The sequence below is a fragment of the Cervus canadensis genome, chromosome 23 (genome assembly GCF_019320065.1).
Source record: "Cervus canadensis isolate Bull #8, Minnesota chromosome 23, ASM1932006v1, whole genome shotgun sequence".
NCBI classification, from domain to species: domain Eukaryota; kingdom Metazoa; phylum Chordata; class Mammalia; order Artiodactyla; family Cervidae; genus Cervus; species Cervus canadensis.
In genome coordinates, this window is record NC_057408.1 from 9545560 (window position 1) to 9570789 (window position 25230).

At 38.7% G+C, this 25230-nt stretch overlaps 1 protein-coding gene across 2 annotated transcripts in view; it reads left to right on the forward strand.

Annotated features, from left to right (window-relative positions):
- Positions 1-957: 957 nt before the first annotated feature.
- The window catches only part of RAB27B (RAB27B, member RAS oncogene family), a 175680-nt gene continuing 151407 nt past the window's right edge, over positions 958-25230 (forward strand). The window contains exons 1-3 of one of the 2 annotated variants that reach the window (XM_043443692.1): positions 958-1046; positions 1179-1253; positions 4208-4319. The gene's annotated coding sequence lies outside the window, so the exon portion shown is untranslated. The remainder of the gene's footprint in view (positions 1047-1178; positions 1254-4207; positions 4320-25230) is intronic. The other variant, XM_043443691.1, reaches the window with a different exon arrangement.

Below are 25230 nucleotides of genomic sequence, written 5' to 3' on the forward strand. Positions count from 1 at the left end.
TGTTTATTGGGAGTTTTGTACTTTCACGTCTCTTAGAAAATAGGCTTCTAGAGGTCTCTACTCCATTTGCTTAGCATTTATTTTGAGACTTTTAAACAGAATACACCAAACACGGAGTTTTTAAGTGAAAGTGCAAGTCGCTCAGTCGTGTCCGATTCTTTGTGACCCCATGGGCTATACAGTCCACGGAATTCTCCAGGCCAGAATACTGGAGTGGGTAGCCTTTCCCTTCTCCAGGGGATCTTCCCAACCCAGGAATCCAACCCAGGTGTCCCACATTGCAGGCGGATTCTTTACCAGCTGAGCCACCAGGGAAGCCCAAGAATACTGGAGTGGGCAGCCTATCCCTTCTCCAGGGGATCTTCCGGACCCAGGAAAGGAACCAGGGTCTCCTGCATTGCTGGCGGGTTCTGTACCAACTGAGCTATCAGGGAAGCCCATGGAGTTTTTAGGCCTGTAACAAATACTTTTTGCAAATGGTAAGAAAAGAAAAGATTTATCAAGCTTTAAAAAATTCTCTACTCCCCTTTACATTTTAAATATTGGCAGGACTGGGGCGGAGGGAGGTGTGGGGAGTGAAAGACAAGGGTGGCCCTCAAAATAGTATACGTGGGGATTTATTTTCTTTCTTAAAGCCCTCTGACTCTAACATTTTCAACAGCACATTTTATTTAACAGACAAGATCGTCTGTACTATTTTTATTACACCTCCCCCCCCCGGTTTCATCAGCAGTATCTGGAAACAGGAACGATCCTGTGTACTGATCAGTTTTCCCAAACCCAAACCCCCAGTGCCCTAATGCTTAAGGAGCTGACGTCCCTGAAAAACCCTTGGTGACACCCGCTGGAAGAATCACCAGGAGCAGGGAGGCTCTTCCGAGTTACCTCGGGTGCTAACCTGGGCCAGGCGCTAGGACCGCCCAGACGCCCACAGGCCGCGCGCTTCGCCGCCCGGCAGAGGGGCTGAGCCGCCTCCGCGGTTACACAAGCGAGCAGGCAGCGGCGGTCACCGCGCAGCGTCCCTCCCCCTTCTGGTGGATCGGAAGGTATTTACTTGCTATTTATCATTCAGATTTTGGACACCGTCAATGTGCCTTTAGTGTTCCCTGAATCTGATGCTCTGAAACGCGGTCCAGCACTTGTTGGCTCACTCTATTATTTTATGTCAATTTCCACAGCTGATGCAAGCAACAGTGCCATAAAGAAATGGGCTAGATATTTCCAGAGGCTGAGATCTGGAGGCATTTGGAGGTGTAAGTACATCGGTCACAGATTTCTAATGTGCTGGCTGTGTTAACTGTGTCTTCTGACCTTCTTCTTCCTCACTGAAGGCGCCCCACTGAAAGATGCCATCTGCATATTTCATTCATGAAGGAACAGCGCCAAGACGGTGACAGAAAGCCCTAATGATGGGCCTGAAACTCCACTTTGGAGTGGCTGTGGCTCCCTCCTCTAGTCTGTGGGTTTGCCAGAGGAGAAGCTGGGTTTGCAACAGAGTTTTCTTGGGAAAGAGCTTCTGCTCACGGCTGCAGGCTGCTTGCTTACTGTCGGCTCTCTGTTTTCAGAGCTCAAAGATGGTCCTTGCTAATCGCTGCGGTGGTGCAGTGTAGGAGTCTTTGTTATGCTTGGTTTATTTCCAGTTTCAAATACTCTTATCTTAAATGTGGATTACCAGAAAGCTGTGGAACCATTCTGTACCTCTCAGGCAAAAGCCATTGAAGAAAATTCTAGTTTGCTTTCTCTTGACCTTACTATACTCAATACTCCAATTAGCAGGTTACACACAGAGACATAAAAAAAAAAATCTAGGATTCCCTTTCTTGTTCAGCAATAAATCTGGTTATGTGTGATAAGGGAGTAGTTGGCTATTAGAACACCTAAAATGAAGATGACTGTATAGAGAAAAGTGGACATTCTGTTTAAGTATTTTATGAATCAATTGGAGTTGCTCTTTTAGGGCTTTCTACCCATTTTATGCATTAAAAACTCCTTGAAAACTTTAAAGCCTTTTCAAATTGTCAGGTTAGATAATTATCTTAGAAATTAGATCAAATTTAGGAATCTTATACCAAAATGTAATAAGTAGACATACTTATAAATCCATAAAATGTTGAATTTTATTAATGGTCAACTCATAGAAAATTTTAAAGTAAACAGTGTCATTTAATTTATTTCAGGAAATAAAATATCAAACTAAGACAAGGCAATTCATCAATAGTGAAAAAGTGACTTCAGTGAAAATGGTTTTTAAAATAAGTTTTAAAAATACTTTTAGTGGTTCAAAAATTAAGTACATTGTATTTTCTATATTGCAGTACCTTAAGTGAGATATCAAATTACTTACATACTGAATGTTTGAAAACAGTCATAAAACTCTATTTTGTAGAAGGAAGAGGGACAGAGTATACGAGGGAGGGAAAAATTAAGTCTTCTTTTATTTTCCATACTTTGTATATTTTTAACATTCTGACTGAATATTTACTCCATAAATATGCTACCCATATTTTTAAAAATGTAACAGAAATTACAAATGTCTATATTAAATAACTTGCAACATCATTAAAAGCAAATAAATATAAGTATATAAAAATAGCATGCTAATATTGCTATGTAGTATTTCTTAAGTAGGGGAAATCTTTTTGAAGATAATGCCTTGCTTCTAGTGGAAATTAGGGAAATCAGATTGGGGTTAGTAATAACCTTTCAATATTTTGTGATGCAAAAGTCATTTTGAAAGTTTATTTTTAGTTGGTATAACAAAATTCTGGATAGCTCTGTGAACTTTCCGTAATAAAATATCTCCCTCTCTCTTTTAAAAACATTTTCTATATTCCAAGTTCAGAATGATGACTCAATTCTTCCAATTAATACTTAGTTTGAAAATTCTTGCCCAACATAGGACTTGCATCCTTCATCTTCAGTTTTATGTCATACTCATGCATGTCTTATCATCAATGATTTTTAAATAACTTCATTACATGTTCGGCCTAAAGACTCTTTGAATTCAGTGATGATGGGGGAAAAATCTTGAGAATACAGATCTTATTGGGAATTTGATACTTTTCTTAGAACCTGAACCTTCTTCCTGAGTTTAAGTTCTAAAACTGAGTCCACTGGCTTGAACAAATTAAAGACAGCGCTCAACCGAAATCTTGAATTGCTGGTAAACCAGTGGAGCTTAAGCTGAAGAATAAAATGCCAAAGAGGAAACTAATTTGTTAGTGTGAAAGTAGTGACTACCTGGTGATGTTATCGCTGAGAATAATGATAGTCCTTGAGAAGTCTCCCTGGCTAGGAGATCCAGGTGAATGTCAATATTGTCTACGTTTACTAAGTAAGTAAGGTAGAGATTTCTAAAAGATTGATTTTGAATACGCGTTTTTATTTAAAGAGCTTCAGCAGATAGCAAATCTGGTTACACCAATTTTGCCCACAGAAATGTGAATTTTTTTTCTAAAGAATATAGTATATTCGGTATGGAAATGGTGCTTAGTAAGACATTTAAGAAAGAAATAAAAAATAGCTTTTACATATTAAACCACCTACAAGAAAATAGTGTAAAGAGAGAGAAGACACATCAACTCAGTTTACTTTTGTTTTGGTTTTCTGAGCACCTGTGTTTTGAGTAAGGAAAGATGTCTCCTAGTAAAAGCCACAGAAAATGCACCTGGGGGCTGACTTCCAGTGGGAAGCACTTTGTGTTTGTGGTTGTTCGGTCACTCAGTCATGTCCGACTCTTTGCGGCCCCATGGACTGCAGCACGCCAGGCTTCCCTGTCCTTCACCATCTCCTGGAGCTTGCTCAAACTCATGTCCATTGAGTCGGTGATGCCATCCAACCATCTCATCCTCTGTCATCCCCTTCTCCTCCTGCCTTCAATCTTTCCCAGCATCAGGGTCTTTTCTAATGAGTTGGCTCTTCGTATCAGGTGGCCAAAGTACTGGAGCTTCAGCTTCAGCATCAGTCCTTCCCATGAATATTCAAGATTGATTTCCTTTAGGATTGACTGGTTTGATCTCCTTGTGTTTATTGAAACCAATGTAAAGAAATGACAAGTCATCCTTCTCAATTTGTCCTGAAAAGTGATTACAGTACTAACATGAGTTTTTCAGAATCTGTTGGCCACATATGCAAGCCACAATAAATAGGAATTACGTGTAACTTGAGAATTTATTTGATATCTAATTATGATTTTCCCTTATTAAAGACCTAAAGGAAAGGCTACAAGAGGGTATCGATGGCAGGCCATGTCCATAGAAGTTACATCTGTGAAAACAAGAGGGATAAATTATGTATTTTGCTGGAATTTGGCAATAGAGGTAAGCGATTATCCATATAATCACTTTTTCAGAAGAAGCTTTTCTTGAAAGCAAAGATCTTGTTGTTTATAGAAATTGATTTTACAAATAAAGAAATGTTTGTAGGTGCAGAAAGCTTTTAAATAGATGAGATGCAGCCTTTGGGTATAAAAGGGTCACTAATAATATGAAATACATGTCATGCAGTGTTGATAAACTGATTTATCCAAACATTAATTGTCCCTACTGGTTCTCACAACTGGAACTGGTGTAAATGTGTTGTTGTGTTGTTCAGTCACTAAGTTGTGTCCAACTCTTTATGACCCCATGCAGTGCAGCACGTCAGGCTTCCCTGTCCTCCATTATCTCCTGGAGTTTGCTCAAACTTCTGTCCATTGACTCAGTGATGCCATCTAACCATCTCATCCTCTGTTGTCCCCTCTTCTCCTGCCCTCAGTCTTTCCCAGAATCAGGGTCTTTTCCAGTGAGTGGGCTCTTTGCATCAGGTGGTAAAAGTATTGAAGCTTCAGCTTCAGCATCTGTCCTTCCAGTGAATATTCAGGATTGATTTCCTTTAGAATTGACTGGTTTGATCTCCTTGAAGTCCAAGGGACTCTCAAGAGTTTTCTCCAACATCACAGTTCAAAAGCATCAATTCTTCGGTGCTCTTTATGGTTCAACTCTCACATCCATATTTTACTACTGAAAAAACCATAGCTTTGACTATACAGACTTTTGTTGGCAAAGTGATGTGTCTGGTTTTTAATATACTATCTAAGTTTGTGATAGCTTTTCTCCCAAGGAGCTAGAGTCTTTTAATTTCATGACTGCAGTCACTGTCCATAGTGACTTTAGAGTCAAGAAAATAAAATCTGCCACTGTTTTGTGAGATACCACTAATATACGCTCATTCCCTACCCCTAGGTCTTTTATTTGAGGGAAGAAGTTAAAAACTCTAAGGAAGCATGACAGATATTAATCATGGTTTCATAAGTGTTTAAGTTGCAAATGAGCTTTGTTTTTCCTCTGCATGTAAGGTAATAACTCTAGTCTGTGCTTTAGAATCAGTATATAATTTTATTGGCAAAGGATTTAATATTTTTGGATCCTCTTTTTAAAGACCGTTATTTATAGGTTTTTCAATGTATGCCCGGTACAGTCTTTAGACCAGTAAACAAGATATGTCCACCATTCATGGTTTCCATTATTCCATCCTTTTGTGAAGGGAAATAGGCAACAAGCAATTATTATGAAGGAAACACATGATTATTAAAGTTCTTTTAAAATTATTATTATAACTTCTTTCAGATAAACCAGAATATATCTGATAGTTACTAACATGAAAATGAGAAGAGTGCTGTGGTAAAGAATGACTTGGTGGCTTTTGTAGATGTGGTTGTCTAGAAGGTTTGCTGAAAAGGTGATGTATCGTCAGGGACCCCAGTAAAAGCGGCAGCCAAGGAGAGGGGAGCACGTGCTATAATAGAAAAAGTGTAGACTGTTGCAGACCTACCACAATTTAAATCCTTTCTACGTCATTCTTAAACCTTGACATGTGGAGAATTCCATCCCCTTGATAAAAACTTTACAGAATTTTGAGAACAATGACTTTTCCATCACAGAGTTTTGAGAAGGACGAGGTAACATGTTGGATGTCCAGGGCAAATTTAAATTTCCATAATAACTTACGAAGTGTTCTCACAACTTTATGAACTCACTCCTTGGAGTATCTAGTCAAATAAACAAGTGTTGGGCTGTTTTATCACTCCTGTGCCCCTTCCTTTAAATTGGTGATTCTGTATCACATGGTTGAAGGAGAAAAGAGCACTTCCACAAACAGCAGAAAAAAAGAGCTTTGCTCCTGAAATTCCCAGACGACCAAGTCTCCTTGAGGAGCTTTGTTAGAAGCATTTATGGGAGATTTTTGATCATCTCCTCAGAAACCACCAACACGGTGCTTGATGGGGATCGATTAAGGCGCTGTTCCTCCCAGGGAATGCCAGACGGAGATGGCCGCACCCAAGGAACTTAGACACACGTCCCCTAGCGGGACTGTGCTTCCTGGGCTTGGCGTGTCAGCCGCAGCTTCTCGAGAAGTTCAGTGATTTGAATGTGGCATCTCACAGTGCATGGCGCAGGGTACAAGCTCAGGGCCAAGAGGCGAGTTCTTTGATGAACAGGATAGTTCCTTGACACTTGGAGTGACTCACATCTAATCACTTTTGGAGTTTTGTCATCTCATCAGTGTGCAGCCCTAAAGTACATACGTGCACACAAACAGCCACAGGTATATGTATGTGTGTATATGTAAGTGTATACGTTGTGTGTATATATACATATATATCTGTGTATATACACATTCCATGAGCTACATCTACATGATTACCAAATAAATAAATCATTGGTTTATAATAAGTCCCGATTCTGAGGCCAAAATTCTATTGTGTTTACTCTGATAACTATGGGTAAATTCTCATTCTCAAGATTGCAGTTAACTCATAACTAGTCTATATTGCAATATCCTATATTTTTAATATAGAAATATTTCAATCACTGTAAAATAAATACAGACCAAATCCATTATCAATGGAATCCCAAAATGATTCATCTGCATCATAAATACTGTAGATTTTATCCTTTTATATATGTTGTTTTAATTATTATCTTGCTTTTCACTTCTTTTATAAATATATATTTTTTAAAATCTTGGAATGTAGAACTTTGTATGGCCAGTGACAGACCATTTTAATGCTATGCTTTAGAAAAGTTTAAATTATTCTCAATTTTCTATTTGTCAAAATTTCTAGCTAGATCAAAATTCCATTTCAGGTCCATAGCAGCTTTGCTCTCAATCTGAAAAGGGCAGAGAGACTTTCTGTCTGAACGTAGCATATACTCTGATAACGAATGACCTCATTTCATGTCTTGACAAGAAAAAAACTCTAGGAAAGAGATAAATCTTGTATCATTCTATGCGTATGTCAAAAGTTATATAGCTAAAGAACAAATAGCTCAGTTAAAGAGCAATTACTCCTGCCTAAGTGATCATCTAAATGGTGCCTTTTCATTTTGAATGGATCCCTCTCGTGCAATTAAAAGATAGTATATTCCAAGTCTGTTCAAGTTCTTTTCAGAAAGTTAAAGCTTCCTTCTTTCAATAATATTCTGTCTCAACATATTAAACTTTAATGTATTCAAACTTCTTAGTTTTAGAATATTTAAAGTGAAGTTTAGAAAGGACTTTAGAAATCTTGGTCTACCACCTCCAGTTTAGAGATGACCATTCTGAAGTTCTAAGTGGTCAGATCACAAGAAACAAACATGTTTTATATTTTTCAACTGGACTTATTGTATCAGCATATGGTTTGTTAAAGTACAATTTCAAAATGTAAAATTACAACTTTTGGGCAAATATAAAATGGATTATGTGTAAGAATTTGCATTCTTAAATTTATATATTTATAAAATTTATATGCATATCAATTTATAAACTAATATACATATCCATTGCTTGAATGTGTATGTATATACATTTTATTTAATTCATTAATTAATGAAGGATATCAGTAACATGTAATGACCAGTTTGAAAAGCATTTAAAAAACAGAGGATATATTCACAATTTTAAAAAGAAGTGTTAGGGTAAGATTGTGGAGTTAAAAAAAAATCTTTGGGGTTATCTGTTTTGTCAGACAAAAATTATTTGCATCTCTATGAGACAAAAACCTAAAAGTTAGCAGTAACTTGACTAAATCTAGGATTTTTAACCAGTATTAAACAGTGGGATGAACTAAATCCCTTTTCTTAGACAGGGCCAATATATTATTGAAGGTACTTTCTGTCCATCATTTTGCCTCATGTCTGTGGTTTAGGTCAGATATTGACCAACTAAGCCTGTTTGCCGAGTCCGGCCCATCAGCTTTTTGTGAGTGAGATCGTATTGGAGCATAGCTTCGCCTTGATTATTTCCAAAGGTGTGTCAAGAGTGGTAATTTACTGTAGACGCCTTCTAGTGCTTGCTTTGCAAATGTAAGTTCTTACAGTGTTCAGCAGCCACTAATGCCACAAAATTTACTTCTATCTGGTAATTTTCTTAAGGAATCTTAAGTTGAACTTTTAGAATTTTGTTTTAGTACCTCTTCTACTGTGAGGCTAGGAAACCAACCCCAGAAGACTCTTTCCACTAGATTTCACCTGCAATACCTTTACTTTTAGGTGAAACCTTCTCTTTTAGAGGCCCCTCAAATTTGCTGAGGTCCCTAGTGTGCTGAAAGTAACCTTTTTACTATCTGAGAGGTTGGGAAAGTTGTCTAAGCCATGTGGGTTTAGAAGCCTGTCCCTGAGGGTCTGCTCTTTGAAGAGTACTTGGTGCTGTCCTTATACGAGGCTCCAGGACTGACCTCCTCTGTTGAAGACACCAATTCAAGCCCATAGCTTACAGCAGAGCCTTCAGGCGGGCAGCAAGAAACAGGGAGCTGTTTGATGATGAGACTAATTGGCTGTGGTCAATTTATGACGACAACCAAGGACGTCAGAAGAAGAGGGGAACAGAATTATTTAATAGGCTTTCATAATGGTTTGACCAATGCGCTCTCTGAGAATAAGAACATATTATGGAAGGCACCGAAGAATCTCCAGAGCCTTCCCTCCAAAGCAACTAGTTTCTGAAATACTTTTATTAATATTTTATCCAAGCAAACTAGGCTAAAGAAGTCTGAGTCTCTATTTGGTTTTGTAGTTCTTCCCGTGCAGCTCTTATATAACAGTGTTGTACTTATTAGTAACTATGAAACTGCCAAACAAACCTAATTATTTCTAGCAATTTTTTCACTTTTATAAAGAAATAAATCTTTGTGATTATCAGGTTTTCTCTGAGAAATCTCAAAAATAATTTTATAAGTGAATTTTAAGGGCTTTCAAGGGTGACCTCCAAAGCTGCTAAAGTCTAATTTTATAATCATGCCTCTCTGGAAAATATAAAATGAACAAATGTCAGCAATTTCACATAACTTATTATTTAATAAGGAAACCAGATGTTATGGTCACTTTGGAGAAAATGTGAGATATTATATATATATATATGTAGAGAAATTTAAAAAGATATATGAAAGTAAAATTACTGCATCAGATTTACATATATATATGTGAAAGTCACCCAGTTGTGTCCCACTCTTGTGACCCCATGGACTATACAGTTCATGGAATTCTCCAGGCCAGAATACTGGAGTGGGTAGCTGTTCCCTTCTCTAGGGGATCTTTCCAACCCAGGGATTGAACCCAGGTCTCCCTCATTGCAGAAGAATTCTTTACCATCTGAGCCACCAGGGAAGCCTGCATCAGATTTAAAAATGGGCTAATATCCAACAAGTCATAAGTCTTTGGGTTTATTTGCTCCACTGGGCAAAATTATTGGTATATATAATGGATAAAATTCTACAAATTAACAAGTTATTTTACTAAATCTAGGTGCTTCAATTAATAATAAAAAATGAGACAAATAAGCAGGTTTCTCTAAACCTTTACTGTGTAATAAAGTAGCCACTAACTCTTTAAATTTTTTTTTTTTTTTTGCTTTGCGTGCATGCTCAGTTGTATCTGACTCTTTGTGACCCCGTGGACTGTAGCCCACCAGGCTCCTCTGTCTGTGGGATTAGCCAGGCAAGAATACTGGAGTGGGTTGCCATTTCCTCCTCCAGGGGAGCTTCCCAGTCCAGGGATCTCTTCCATTGGCAGGTGGATTCTTTACTGCTATGCCACCTGGGAAATCCCAAATATCGCTATTAAAATTTAAGCTCAAATTAATTAATATTGGACATATTAAAATTCTGAGGTCCTCAGTCGCACTGTCCACTTCTCACATGCTTGGTGGTTGTACTGGCTTACTGGCTAGTACTAAGTGGCTCCTGTACTGGGCAGCATTTCTGTCTTCATGGAAATTTCTTTGAGATAGCACTGTGCCTGCCTAGACAATCCTTAGGCAGCCGTTGACCCTTTATGATGCGAAACAGTTAAGTTCCCCACCATTTTGCCTTATTTTCAAATTTCAGAAAAATTTTCTGACACTTTTAATTGTGACAGAATTTATAACCATCTAAAAATAAAACTCAATAGTAAAGGACTGCTCTCCAAATAGACTTTGTATGTAGCGTGATCAGGGCTTCCCAGGTGGCTCTATAGTAAAGAATTTGCTTGTCAATGCAGGAGATGCAAAGAAGCATGTTGAATCCCTGGGTTGGGAAGATTACCTGGAGGAGGAAATGGCAATCCACTCCAGTACTCTTGCCTGGGAAATCCCATGGACAGAGGAGCCTGGTGGGCTACAGTCCATGGGGCAGCAAAGAGCTGGACAAGACTGAAAGACTATCATGCCAAAACAGAATAATTATGTGATACATGATATATTTTGGTAGCAATGCACTTTGGAGCAGTGCGCACAATGATACCAAAGTATGTATCATTCAAATTACTAAATTTGATTCAGTTAGGAAACCAAAAGAGCTGGGATGTTGTGAATGTTTCTGATAAACAAGAGGAGGGTCAATACAGAAACAGGACAACCATAGTATCTAAGGAAAATTTTGCCTTTTGCTTCACATAGCATTTTATTTTTCTGGGCTTAATTATGATAAAATGGAATTACACGTATTTCCATGAAAGTAACTTCTGTATTAAATAGAACCTAGGAAAAAAAAAAGAGAAAAAAATAAATAAATAGAACCTAGGTTTTACACGAAGGATCAGTAGTGCAGAAGGAAAAGAAACATCAAACTAGAATACTATTTTAAAATTGTGAGAATTACTTATGTAACAGAGAACTGCTTTATCTTGGATTTCTCATTAACAAAATGAAAGCATTAGTTCCCTGAATTACATTATTGCAAATTTGTAAATGTAAATTTAATTTATCAAACAAATAGCTATTAGGTGCCTATCGTACAAATAAGATGGAAACAGTATCTGCCCATATAGAGGGTGCAGGGGTAAGGAAGGCAGAAAATAAACACAGTAATAATTAATTGCAAACTCTGTAAGTTTTGTGAAGAAGTATCATGAGAGCATATGAGGGGAAACTCTTTCCTAGTCTGTTGGGATTGGAGCTGGGTATGTATTTGAAGGGATGCAGTCAAGAAAGTCATCTTTAAGAAAGTGATGTGTAAATCAGGATGTAGAGGATAAGAAGGGATTTTCTAGGTACAGGAGAACCATGGAGGATTGACAGTTTCTTAAAGGAAACATCATATAGAAGGTCACTTACTAAGGAGGTAATATGAACATTTGAGATTTCAAATGGATGAAGATGTAATGACTATTTTGAACTATTTTCCCAATGTTATTTTCCCTTTTTGGCCAAAAGAAAGGGAACAGATTGGCATAGATTACCTTTTTATATCAAATTGCAATGAGGAAATACCTAAGCAGATAAAATCCTTGTGACCTACTTCTCATTCAGAATTGCCACAAATGTTTCCCTCTGTGGAAGAAAGCTGCCTAGAGAGTAGTCACCTTGACCTTCTACTAAGGTCCACAATGGAAGAGGTCAATTTCTAATCATGTCTTAATGTACTGGTTCACTGTTGACTCTCTGGGCTGTTTATGCAAACAGAATTTCTAACAAATATAAGTGAAGCCTTGGCTAGGCTTATTGACTTTAGGCATGACTGCAGGTCTTGAGGTAATCAGCAAAAAAGAGTTACTCTCATTGCCTGGAACAATAACCAAATGGCAACCCACTTCAGTCTTCTTGCTGGGGAAATCCCATGGACATAGAAGCCTGGTGGGCTACAGTCCATGGGGTTGCATAGAGTCGATCATGACTGAGCAAACATAGACAATGTCTGAATAATTCAACCTTTATTTATAGTATCAATTACAGATCATCCACATTCAGATACATAGATGGCATTACATTTGATTACAGAATTTTAGATTAGATAATGAATGGATGGATCAAAATTTTATTTTGAACTTTATCTGGAATATTATCTTGACATCATCTTTCTCCCTGGCCACATACTTTGCATGAGTGTTTGTCCCACCATTATAAATTCATTGCTGTATTTGATATCTTTTCTAGAATATGAGTGCATAATAATCTCTATTTCCAACACTTAACATATTGCTTGGCCAGTAATGTTCAGTATGTGTTTATTAGGAGACTAAGCAAGTGAATTTTCCCCTGGTGGCTTACCTGGTAATGAATGGCTTCCCTGGTGGCTCAGCTGAAAAAGAATCTGCCTGCAATTCGGGAGACCTGGGTTCAATCCCTGGGTTGGGAAGTTCCCTTGGAGAAGGGAAAGCTACTCAGTCCAGTATTTCTGGCATGGAGAATTCCATGGACTGTGTAGTCCATGGGGTCACAAAGAGTCAGACACGACTGAGTGACTTTCACAAGCAAGTGAATAAATGAAGGATTGTAGATTTATAAATATATCAGGAAAAAGAAAAAGACCTTAAAATATCTGGTTGACTCTCTTTAAAAAGTTTTTCATTTTATATGGAAGTAAGTTAATAGTATCTAATTTATTTGATTAAATAATGTTGATGAGGCAAGAACTTTTCAAGGATATTATCAATCTTATCAACAGTATTCAACTTTTATTGAATGCCTCTTCAGTACAAGTGCAAGTCACTCAGTCGTGTCCGACTCTTTGCGACCCCATGGACTCTACAGTCTAGAATTCTCTGGGCCAGAATACTGGGGTGGGTAGCCTTTCCCTTCTTCGGTACAAAGCAGCCATAAAAAATTAGAGGTATCAGGCATGGTTCTTGCCTTCTGGAATTCTTGACAAAATTGAAAAGCAAGGATATTTGCTTAAAAATATTATGTCTAATATAGAAAATGTGCATGTGCGTTCACGAGAAGTCATTTCAGTCGCGTCTGACTCTTGTGACGCTATGGACTGTAGCCCACCAGGCTCGTCTGTTCATGGAATTCTCTAGGCAAGTATATTGGAGTGGGTTGCCATGCCCTCCTCCAGGGGATCTTCCAGACCCGGGACTGAACCCGAGTCTCTTATGTCGCCTGCCCTGGCAGGCGGTTCTTGACCACTAGCACCACCTGGGAAGCCCCCTAGGAGATGTGTACTAGAAGTCAAATGAGTACAAGAAAAAGTGAGAGATGCCAGAGTTAGGAAGGTTAGCAGCAAGGACATTCTGAAACCCAGGTCATATTAAAAGTCACAAGAGGGAAGAGATTTCATCAAATACTAAGCTCCTCTAATTGTTCATTGATGACTAACCACTGACTCATAATCTTGTTCTTTCCTATATATTTCTCACTATTTTATAGTTGACTGCCTTTGAAGACATTAGTTATATCTTCCACATAAAACAACTGAAAAAAAAGAATGAAATTAGTATCTGTTGACAACCTACTATATCCCAGACATTGTAGTCAGAATTTTACATAATATATCCCTACCTCAAACATTTTTTAGAACATAAACACATTCACCATGTTTTTTAAAGATTTAAAAATATTTTTATCTGCATCTTTTATGACAGAGTCTAACCTGGACAAAAACCCTTTTTTTTTTTTCCCAGTAAAACAACTTTGTTGTGGTGTACTTACAGAAAACAAAGACTTATTTTATATTTACAGCTTAATGGGTCTTGACAAATGTATTCTCCTTTATATTCAATCAAGATAGAGAATACTATCTTCACCCCCCAAATTCCCTGATGTTCTTTTGCAACCCGTCTTGGCCTTAGACTGCCTCTGATATGCTGTTGGTCATTGTAAATTCATTTGCATTATCAGGAATTACATCTAAATGAAATCATATGGTATGTACCCTTTTGTATATGGCTTCTTTCATATGGAATGTTTTTGAAATTCGCCCAGGTCCTTGCATGTAGAGGTGGTTAAAGATTTTTTTTTTTTAAATTTCTTAGTAGTATTTCATCTTATGAATATATTACAGTTTGTTTATCCATTCTCCTATTGATGGACACTTAGGTAGTTTTCATTTGGGAGGATGATAAAATTGGGATGAACCTTGATTTTCAAGACTTTGTGTAGAAATGTGTTTTTATTTCTCCTGCTGAGCACCTAAGAGGGGGTTGCTGAGCTATGTGACAAGGATACATTTTGCTTTGTGTTTGTTGCATTTTGCTTTTCCAGCAGAAATGTGTGAGAGGTCCAGTTTCTCCTTATCTTCACTAGCACCTGATATTGTTAATATTTTCATGTAAACTTTCTTATTGGTGTGTAGTGGTATCTCACTGTAAATTTAATTTGCTTATCAAATTAAACCAGTCTCTGACAGACTAATGGTATTGAGCATCTTTACTTGGGCTCATTAGACATTTGTTTGGCTTCCTTTGAGAAGTATCTATTCAGATATTTTGCCCACTTTTGGGTTGAGTTGCTTGTGATAGAGTTGTAAGAGTTCTCCATGTTTTGTGGATGCAAATCCTTTGTAAGATACACATATTACAGATATGTTCTCTCCTTCTATGTCTTTTTTTAAAAGAAGACAAGTTTTTAGGGCAGTTCTAGGGTCACCCCAACGTTGAGAGGAAGGTACCAAGAATTCCCACATATCCCCTCTCCCGTCCTCAGCATCCTCCACAAAAGTAGCACATTTGTTACAGCTGATGAGCTGCGCTGACACGCCACTGTCACTCCAGGTCCATCGTTTACCTTTGGCTTCGCTCTTGTTTTACATCCTGTGGGTATGAAAAAAATATATAATGACTTATCTCCATTGTTACAGTATCATGAGGACTGTTTTCACTGCCCTAAAAATCCTTTGTCCTATGCCTATTCATCCCTGCCTTCTCAGACCTCCACAACCACTGATCTTTTTACTATCTCCATAGTTTTGCCTTTTCCAGAAGGTCATATAGTTGCAGTCATTTCGTATGTAGCCTTTTCAGATTGGCTTCTTTCCCTTAGTTATATGCAGTTAAGTCTCCTTCATGTTTTCTCATAGCTTGATAGCTCATTTCTCTTTAATGCTAAATAATATTTCATAGTCAAGATGTACCACAGTTTACCCATTTACTTACTAAGGGGTTATCTTGGTTGCTTTCAAGTTTTGGCAATTATGAATAAAGCTGCTGTAAACATCCATGTGCAGATTTACGTGGACATAAATTTTCAATTCATTTGAATAAATACCAAGGAGCATGATTGCTGAATTGTATGATGAGAGTGTGTTTAGTTTTGATTGTCATTTTATTTTCATAGGTTTCTTTTCTTTTCTTTTTTTTACTAAGAGCAGTAGGTTTTAATTTGATACAGTCCCTTTTACCTCTTTTTGTCTTTTATGGTTTGTGTATGATCTGGTGGCAATTTCACATGTCTAGAGGGAGAATTCACCCCATGCTTAATACTATTAAAGTTCAGTTACTTGATTGACTCTACATGAGGCAGTGATATTGAGGATCATCACATAAGAGTGATTTTATCTTACACATTTATTAACCAGTGCTCTGGATAATGAAGTGATTCATAGGCACTGTCCTCCTAACTGCCTGAATGTCAAAGCAGAGTTATAGAGCCGCAGGGTCAGGAAGGAAATGATAAGACATCCTTTCCATCCATTGGATAAACATTTTAACAGTCAGATCATTTGTCTAATGCACATTTCCAGAACCTGTTTTCATCATAAGCAGCAATGTAGCATAACTCATCTGGATGTTAGAGCAGGAAAAGAAATAAGAACCTTCTCTCCTTTTTGTCATTATAAGATGCCTGCCTGACTTTCCACAGCTTAGCAGTGGAACATTTCCAGCTAACATATCACTTGCTTTCAAGTAGAATGATGCCTTTGGAGTGGCTAAGTGGTCCTCTGAGCAGAGTGGGAGCTTTCTAATCAAACCAAGCCCAGGCATGTATGCTAGGCTAGCAGAGTGAGCAGGTCACTGAAATGTCCTGAGCCACGGTTTCCATCATCTGTAAGATTTGAATATATGCATCGAAATATAGTAGGCTCTCACTGCTGCTGCTGCTAAGTCGCTTCAGTCGTGTCCGACTCTGTGCGACCCTAAAGACGGCAGCCCACCAGGCTTCTATGTCCCTGGGATTCTCCAGGCAAGAAGAATACTGGAGTGGGTTGCCATTTCCTTCTCCAGTGCATGAGAGTGAAAACTGAAAGTGAAGGTGCTCAGTCGTGTCCGACTCTTTGAGACCCCATGGACTGTAGGCTACCAGGCTCCTCTGTCCATGGGATTTTCCAGGCAAGAATACAGGAGTGGGTTGCCATTGCCTTCTTCAGGCTCTCACTAGATGGGTGTTTTTTGGTTTTTTGGTTTTTTACTAATTGGTGATATAAATAATGAATTAGAGAGAAATTTTATTTCTGGTGCATTTTTATCATTAGAAGAAAGAGAACTGAGAAATTCAGGACAAAAATATCTAGATTAAAAACTTGGTCTTTGTTTTCCATAAATCCTATCTAGGTTTGTACTCATGACCATAATCTAATTGTGGTCTTTTTTCACAAGAAGCATGTCTTGGAAGTGATGGATATTGAATTATGTTATTGCTATACAAAACCAGAGAACAAAGTGGCATCACAATTATTTTCAAATCTAAGGCAAACAGATATTATTGAGGGACCTTGTCTTCCTATGAGACCTCTTAAAATTTTGAATAAGTAATAAATTGCACTGCTGATTCAAAACCAAACAATAAGACTACACCAAGAAGCTTTAACCTCCACTGTTCCCCCATCTGTAAAGTTCTCCCTACCTTGTTCCCTAAGTTTTATTACCTACTCTGTTTTTTAAGTCAACTTGGGCAAATATGGGCTTCCCTGGTGGCTCAGACTGTAAACAATCCGCCCGCAATGCAAGAGACCTGGGTTTGATCCCTGGGTTGGGAAGGTCTGGAGGAGAGCATGGCAACCCACTCTAGTATTCTTGCCTGGAGAATCCCCATGGACAGAAGAGCCTGGCGGGCTACAGTCCACGGGGTCGCAAAGAGTCAGACATGACTGAATGACTAAGCACGTGGACAAAAGTTAGTATACTACATACTCTCTTGCACATCTCGCTTATAAAAATGTATGTGTAGAAATTAACATGTCATCCGTACAGAGTGGCCATGCTAAGATTCTGTGTGGCATTCCAACCTTATTGCACGTGCTGCTGAAGTGAAAACCCTGCAAGTCCTTTGCTAAATAAAAAAAGTGACCTGCCTCTCCACCTTGATGACTTGGTACTCTTCATGCCTAGAGGCAGAAAGTGGCAACAGGTAAGAACTCAAGGCCCCTGGAATTTTTGAAGACATAATTCTAGCATGTAACTGCTCAGGGAAAGAGGCTTTGGGAATTCTGATGTTCTTCCCTCTGGCAAAATTGGTCTTGAGGGATTGGTTTTAGCCTGAAGGCTTGTGCTACAAATAGAAGTATGTTTCAGCATAAAAGTTAATATGGCTTTTCATTAAGAGTGAATGTTTTCATGTGTAAAACTTGAAAGGGAAAAGTGTCCAATGTAGTCTTACCTCCTGATTAGAGGAAGTGACTGGAAGGAAATCCTTCTAAGGCAATTGCTTGTAGAGGCGACTTACTTGTCACCCTGGAGGAAACTGTAAGCTTCTTGGAACACTATCTCCCAAGAACATATAGGAGAGGCCTTTCTCTGAGTCGTAATGATGGGTGCAGCACGGCGTTGGAGATGCTGTCATAACTGAAGTTTATTTGGTAGCTAAAATTTCTGAATTCAGTTTTGTCTTTGAGTTTATAAGCATCTCAGCTTGTTTTTCAAAAACCTAAAAGCACATGTATACAATATACATGTATACACATGCCTTACAATAATGGAAGGCAGGAGCAAGTTAGGGTCAGATATACAAATATTAAAAAGTATAAGGTTACCTAAGTCACTCATAATTTATTTACTGAAAATTTATTTATATCATATTATATATTAGGTATGCTTATGATATAATATATGATATGACTTATATGTGGAATCTAAACAAGTAATACAAATGAACTTATTTACAAAACAGAAATAGACTGTACAGACATAGAAAACACACTTATGGTTTCCAAAGGAGAAAGAGGGGAGGGATAAACTAGGAGTTTGGGATTAACAGATACCTACTATATAAAAATATACAGAAGAACTGTATAAAAAAGATCTTCATGACCCAGATAATCATGATGGTGTGATGACTCACCTGGAGCCAGACATCCTGGAATGTGAAGTCAAGTGGGCCTTAGGAAGAAGCATCACTACAAATAAAGCTAGTGGAGGTGATGGAATTCCAGTTGAGCTATTTCAAATCCTGAAAGATGATCCTGTGAAAGTGCTGCACTCAACATGCCAGCAAATTTGGAAAACTCAGCAGTGGCCACAGAACTGGAAAAGGTCCGTTTTCATTCCAATCCCAAAGAGAGGCAATGCCAAAGAATGCTCAAACTACCGCACAGTTGCACTCATCCCACACGCTAGTAAAGTAATGCTTAAAATTCTCCAAGCCAGGCTTCAGCAATATGTGAACTGTGAACTTCCAGATGTTCAAGCTGGTTTTAGAAAAGGCAGAGGAACCAGAGATCCAATTGCCAACATCTGCTGGATCATCAAAAAAGCAAGAGAGTTCCAGAAAAACATCTATTTCTCCTTTATTGACTACGCCAAAGCCTTTGACTGGGTGAATCACAATAAACTGGAAAATTCTGAAACAGATGGGAATACCAGACCACCTGACCTGCCTCTTGAGAAACCTGTATGCAGGTCAGGAAGCAACAGTTAGAACTGGACATGGAACAACAGACTGTTCCAAATAGGAAAAGGAATATGTCAAGGCTATATATTGTCATCCTGCTTATTTAACTTACATGCAGAGTACATCATGAGAAACTCTGAGCTGGTAGAAGCACAAGCTGGAATCAAGATTGCCGGGAGAAATATCAATAACCTCAGATATGCAGATGACACCACCCTTATGGCAGAAAGCAAAGAAGAACTAAAGAATCTCTTGATGAAAGTTTCTGAAAGAGGAGCATGAAAAAGTTGGCTTAAAGCTCAACATTCAGAAAACTAAGATCATGGCATCCGGTCCCATCACTTCATGGCAAATAGATGGGGAAACAGTGGAAACAGTGGCTGACTTTATTTTTCTGGGCTCCAAAATCACTGCAGATGATGATTGCAGTCATGAAATTAAAAGACGCTTACTCCTTGGAAGGAAAGTTATGACCAACCTAGATAATATATTAAAAAGCAGAGACGTTACTTTGCCAACAAAAGTCTGTCTAATCAAGGCTATGGTTTTTCCAGTGGTAATGTATGGTTGTGAGAGTTGGACTATAAAGAAAGCTGAGCACAGAAGAATTGATGCTTTTGAACTGTGGCGTTGGAGAAGACTCTTGAGAGTCCCTTGGACTGCAAGGAGATCCAACCAGTCCATCCTAAAGGAGATCAGTCCTGGATGTTGATTGGAAGGACTGATGTTGAAGCTGAAACTCCAATACTTTGGCCACCTGATGCGAACAGCTGACTCATTGGAAAAGACCCTGATGCTGGGAAAGACTGAGGGCAGGAGGAGAAGGGTATGACAGAGGATAATATGGTTGGATGGCATCAGCGACGCAATGGACATGGGTTTGAGGGAACTCTGGGAGTTGGTGATGGACAGGGAGGCCTGGTGTGCTGCGGTTCATGGGATTTCAGAGTCGGACACGACTGAGTGACTGAACTGAACTGAACTGAACTATATAAAAAATAGGTAAACAACAAGGACCTTCTGTGTAGTTCAAGGAACTATAGCCAACATTTTTAATAACATATAATGAAAAAGAATAGACATATACATGTATGTACAACTGAATCCCTTTGCTGTTCGCCTGAAACTAGTGAAATGTAAATCAACTATACTTCAATTAAAAACAATAATGATTAAAGAAAGAATTCACTTGTTATTTCCTCAATAGATTTACCTTTATTTCTGTGTTTTACTTCTGCTAATAATCAAGTTTATTTGCATTTACTGAGTGCAAAGCAAGTCTTTAAAAGAACAGGTGCCTTGAAGATAGGAGTAAACCAGTCTGGTGTCCTCTGTTTCTGGGTTGCTAGATAATAATCATCCTGAAGGGCCAGAGTCCTGAGTCCTCAAAAAGGGAGCTCATTTCCAAGGCTGTCACAGTACTCTAGGTGAGAGATAATAGTGGTCCATCCAGTAGCTAGAGGACTCAGTCTGACTTAGTTAATATCCAGTGAACATCTCTCAAGAGAATTTGGGCCAAGCAATGTGCCTGAGTCTCTGCTGTTAACCACTGCACTGTTCTTAAAAAGTAAAACAGTAAGTGACTGTTACAATGATAAAATAGATTGATTTCATTCATGTAAAAGTTTTTGAGCCATGGCTACACCTCTTAGACAACTTTTATTGGATCCCTTCAAGATGCTTATCAGATATGGGTTTTTAATAATTGCTTTTTACTTTTCCTAACTCATTTCAGGACAGAGTTCTTAGTTATTTATTTTTATCCCAACACGTGATAAAGAAGTCTTCTTAGAGAAGATGAAGGCTATTTTTTTCTTCCTTTAAAATTTGGACTGAATTGATAATAATAAATAAAGCAAATGATAATTGATACTAGAACTATGAGACCCAGATCATAGGTTTCCCTGTATCTCATCACCTATGGTCTAGACCTGTTAGCCTGTTTCTTTTTATAGGAGGATGCATAGACATATCGGAACCAATGCCATCTGGGGAAGAATAATAATTCAAAAGAAGTTACGGGAAGCATCCATTCAGTCAGTCAGTTATTGAACTGTGGCAGTGCGTTGACTACCGTGCCATCATGTAAAGATGAACATTACAGTCTGGTTGAGGAAACAGCACATAATCTACAGTTATAACGAAGCGTGAGGCACAGACCACAGGAGACATATGTGCAGAACACCGTGGGAGTAGATGGAGGGAGGTGTCAGAAGATGTTGACGGATGAGATGAAGCTAGGAGGAGGTTGCTAGGTGGACAAGGAAATCTGTTGACTAGTTTTTGAACTTATCCAAGAAGAATGAAATTAGTAAGTGCTCATTCTAAAAAAAAAAGTAGTTCACAACTGGGGAAAAGCTGTTTAAAGATTATGCTGGTGTTATTAGGCAGCATATCTTTTGCTCAGGTCCCAGGTATAAGTTAAGACTCTTGATTGTCAGTTAGATGGAATAAACCAGGAGGTTGATGTTGGTTTCTGGATGGCAGGAGTATTATTAGATATAGCTGCTATTGAGAGAATCTATGGTATGACCTGAGTCCTCAGTGATGTTAATAATTTTTAAAGACCTGTTTTGAAGTCTTTCTGCATGGGTAGACTTTAACTTATGAGAATGTTCCTGAGGTTTTGCAGGGAAGTTTAAAAATAAATTTGAATTACTTTTATACAGATCAAAGAAGATTGCAGGTACAGGAACCTTAAATTTAAGACTTTTTATGTAGTCAACATTCTTTTAGTTTTTTGAAGGCATTCAAGCTTGCAATTAAGACAGAAGAGAATGGAATAAAATCAGACTCTGGTGTAACTAAATCTTGGCTTTATCTCTTACCTGCTGTCCTTATTTAATTCATCTTTGCTTAGTCATCTGAAAAATTGGAAAATAGTAGTACTTTTCATCATAGTTGAAAATGATGTTAGTAGACATAAAACACTTAGCAAAATGACTGGCACAGATTAAGTGCTTAATAGTTATTGTTGTTGTTGTTCAGTCACTCATTCGTTCCCGACTCTTTTCAACCCCATAAAGCAGCACGTCAGGCTTCCCTGTCCTTCACTGTCTCCCAGAGTTTGCTCAAACCCACGTCCATTGATTCAGTGATGCCATCCAACCATCTCATCCTCTGTTGCCCTTCTCCTTTTGCCTCCAATCTTTCTCAGCATCAGGGTCTTTTCCAATGTGTTGGCTTTCCGCATCAGGTGGCCAAAGTATTGGAGCTTCAGCTTCAGCATCAGTCTTCCCAATGAATATTCAAAGTTGATCTCCTTTAGGATGGACTGGTTTGATCACCTTGCTGTCCAAGGGACTCTCAAGAGTCTTCTCCAGCACCACAGTTCGAAAACATCAATTCTTCGGTGCTCAGCCATTTTATGGTCTAACGCTCACATCTGTACGTGATTACTGGAAAAACCATAACTTCGACTGTATGGACCTGTGTCAGCAAAGTTATGTCTCTGCTTTTTAATACACTTTGTTTGTTTAATATGCTAGATTTGTCATAGCTTTTCTTCCAAGGAGCAAGTGTCTGTTAATTTCCTGGCTACAGTCACTGTCCACAGTGATTTTGGAGCCCAAGAAAATAAACGGCCACTGTTTCCACTTTTCCCCCCTCTATTTGCCATGAAATGATGGGACTGGATGCCATTATTTTGTTGTTGTTAATTTTTATTGGAGTATAGTTGCTTTACAATGTTGTGTTAGTTTCTGCGGCACAGCAAAGTGAATCAGCTGTGTGTTCATATATGTCCCCTCTTTTTGGGTTTCCTGCCCATTTACGTCGCCAGAGAGCAGTGCGTAGGGTCCCCTGAGCTGTACGGCAGGTCCTCATCAGTCAGCCTTTTCATGCACAGAGAGCGCATGCTTGTGCTCAGTCCTGTCTCTGCGACACTTTGGACCGCTGCCCGCCAGGCTCCTCTGCATGCCAGGAAAAAAATCCACGGGATTTTTCAGGCAAGAAGACGGGACTGGGTTGCCATTTTCTCCTGCAGGGGATGTTCTCCATCCAGGCATCAAAGCCACACCTCCTGCACTGCAAGCAGATTCTTGACCACGGAGCCATCAGAAAGGGTATCTATGTCAATTACAGTCTCCCAATTTATCCTGCCCTCCCTCCCCCCCTTAGTAGTCATACACTTGTTCTCTACATCTGTGTCTCTCTTTCTGCATTGCAAATAAGTTCATCTGAACCATTTTGTAGATTTCACAGATAAGCAATATTATATGATATTTGTCTTTCTCTTTTTGACTTACTTCACTCTTTATGACAATCTCTAGTTCACCCATATCTCTGCAAGTAGCACTATTTCACTCCTTTTATGGCTGAGTATATTCCATTGTATATAAGTACCACATCTTCTTTATCCATTCCTATATTGATGGACATTTAGGTTGCTTTCATGTCCTGGCTAGTGTAAATCATATTGTAATGAACATTGAGGTACATGTATCTTTTTGAATTATGGTTTTCTCTGGGTATTTGCCCAGGAGTGGGATTGCTGGGTCATGTGGTAGATATATTTTTAGTCTTTTAAGGAACCTTCATACTGTTCTTTATGGAACTTTCCAGGTGGTGCTATTGGTAAAGAATCCACCTGCCATTGCAGGAGACTTATGAGATGTGGGTTGGATTCCTGGGTTGGGAAGATCCCCTGGAGTAGGAAGTGGCAACTACTCAATATTCTTGCCTGGAAAATTCCATGGACAGGGCACCAGAGGATAAGATGGCTGAACAGCATCACTGATTCAATGGACATGAACTTGGGCAAACTTTGAGAGGTGGTGAGGAACAGGGAGGCCTGGCATGCTGCAGTCCATGGGGTCACAAAAAGTCAGACACGACTGGGCGACTGAACAACAACAAAGAGACTATATGCTGTAGAATATTTTCTCTCCCCTTGTGATGATCAAAATGTGCTGGCCCAATGTCTCACTTTCTTGGTTCATATTGCCTTATAATAGATACAGATTAATATGATAGTGGTTTTTAATATTTATGGGTTACTCTTTCTAGGTGACAAGGTTAAAAACTAGCAACAGCTTGTAATACACAAAGTTTTGTTTTATTCTTAAATATAGATTAAAAAAAACCTGAATAATACCAGTACTAATTTGCCATGGATGGGAATTATAAGCTAGTGGTGCTATGCAAATGACCACAGTGGGTGATTCATTCTGAAGAACGTGGGAGAATTTTTAAAATCTGAATGATAGTTCTTGACATTTCAGTGTGTGTGTGTGAATGCTCCTGTGCACACATTTAAATTCTCTTTCTACTTCCATTCTTTGCCTACATGTAATTATGACATTCCAAAATAGGCATGGACTTCAGAGCCAATGTTAGTTATTAGATTGTGAAATTAGAATTTCCAGCTCAGCTATTTTATATTCTCTTTATTAAGACTTTCTCAGTGGTTGGTCCTATCCAATCTACAATTATAATGCTGTATTACATCCACAAAATCATCTGAGTTCTCGTAAGAAGGAATATATTTCCTATGAGGCTAGCTCTGGAGGGTCAGCCTTTAGGAAGTCTTTTCTAGAGAAAAATCAGAATGACCAGTGTGGGGGTTCAATGAGCTAGATTCCTTCAGAACTTCACAGTGGTTCTCACCTCAGAGCCTTAACACATACGGGGATTCACTTAAGGTATGTCAAGAGTAATTTCTTGTGAGTAAAATACTAATTTATTTAGCTTCTAAATAAAATACCTAAATGCAAATGGATTGAAAGCTGACCCTACGATTATGTGGTCCTCTTGGGTGAGAGGGAAAGGAACTGTAGTCATAGACATTTTGTATATAGCTTAAAACAGATTCCCCGAACTCTACCCTGCCTCTGAATCTTCAGGAACACTGGTGACATTCAGGTTCCTGGGCCCTTCCTCCGTGAAATTTGATGTTGTTCATCCGGGTTGAGGTGTAAACACGCATTGTTAACCAGCAACCCAGGTGACTCAGACTCAAGTGGGAAGAGATCCCATTTTCACAAATAGTCACTGGACTTTACAGAAGGCAACCTGTCTCCAACAGGTCCCATGATTTCCTTCCAGCTTGACTGCCTTGTCCTGGCTCCCGGTCTAAGACTGGCTGGTATGTTCTCAGTAACGAGTGGTTACTTGTCACAGACCCTCATTTCTTATGGCAGGTGCTGACAGCCGCCAATTGCTAATGTGAGTCACCCTCCTCTTCAGTTGCACTAGCAGAGATTGTAGAAGACTTCTCTAAATTATATATCACTGCCACCTACAAATAAC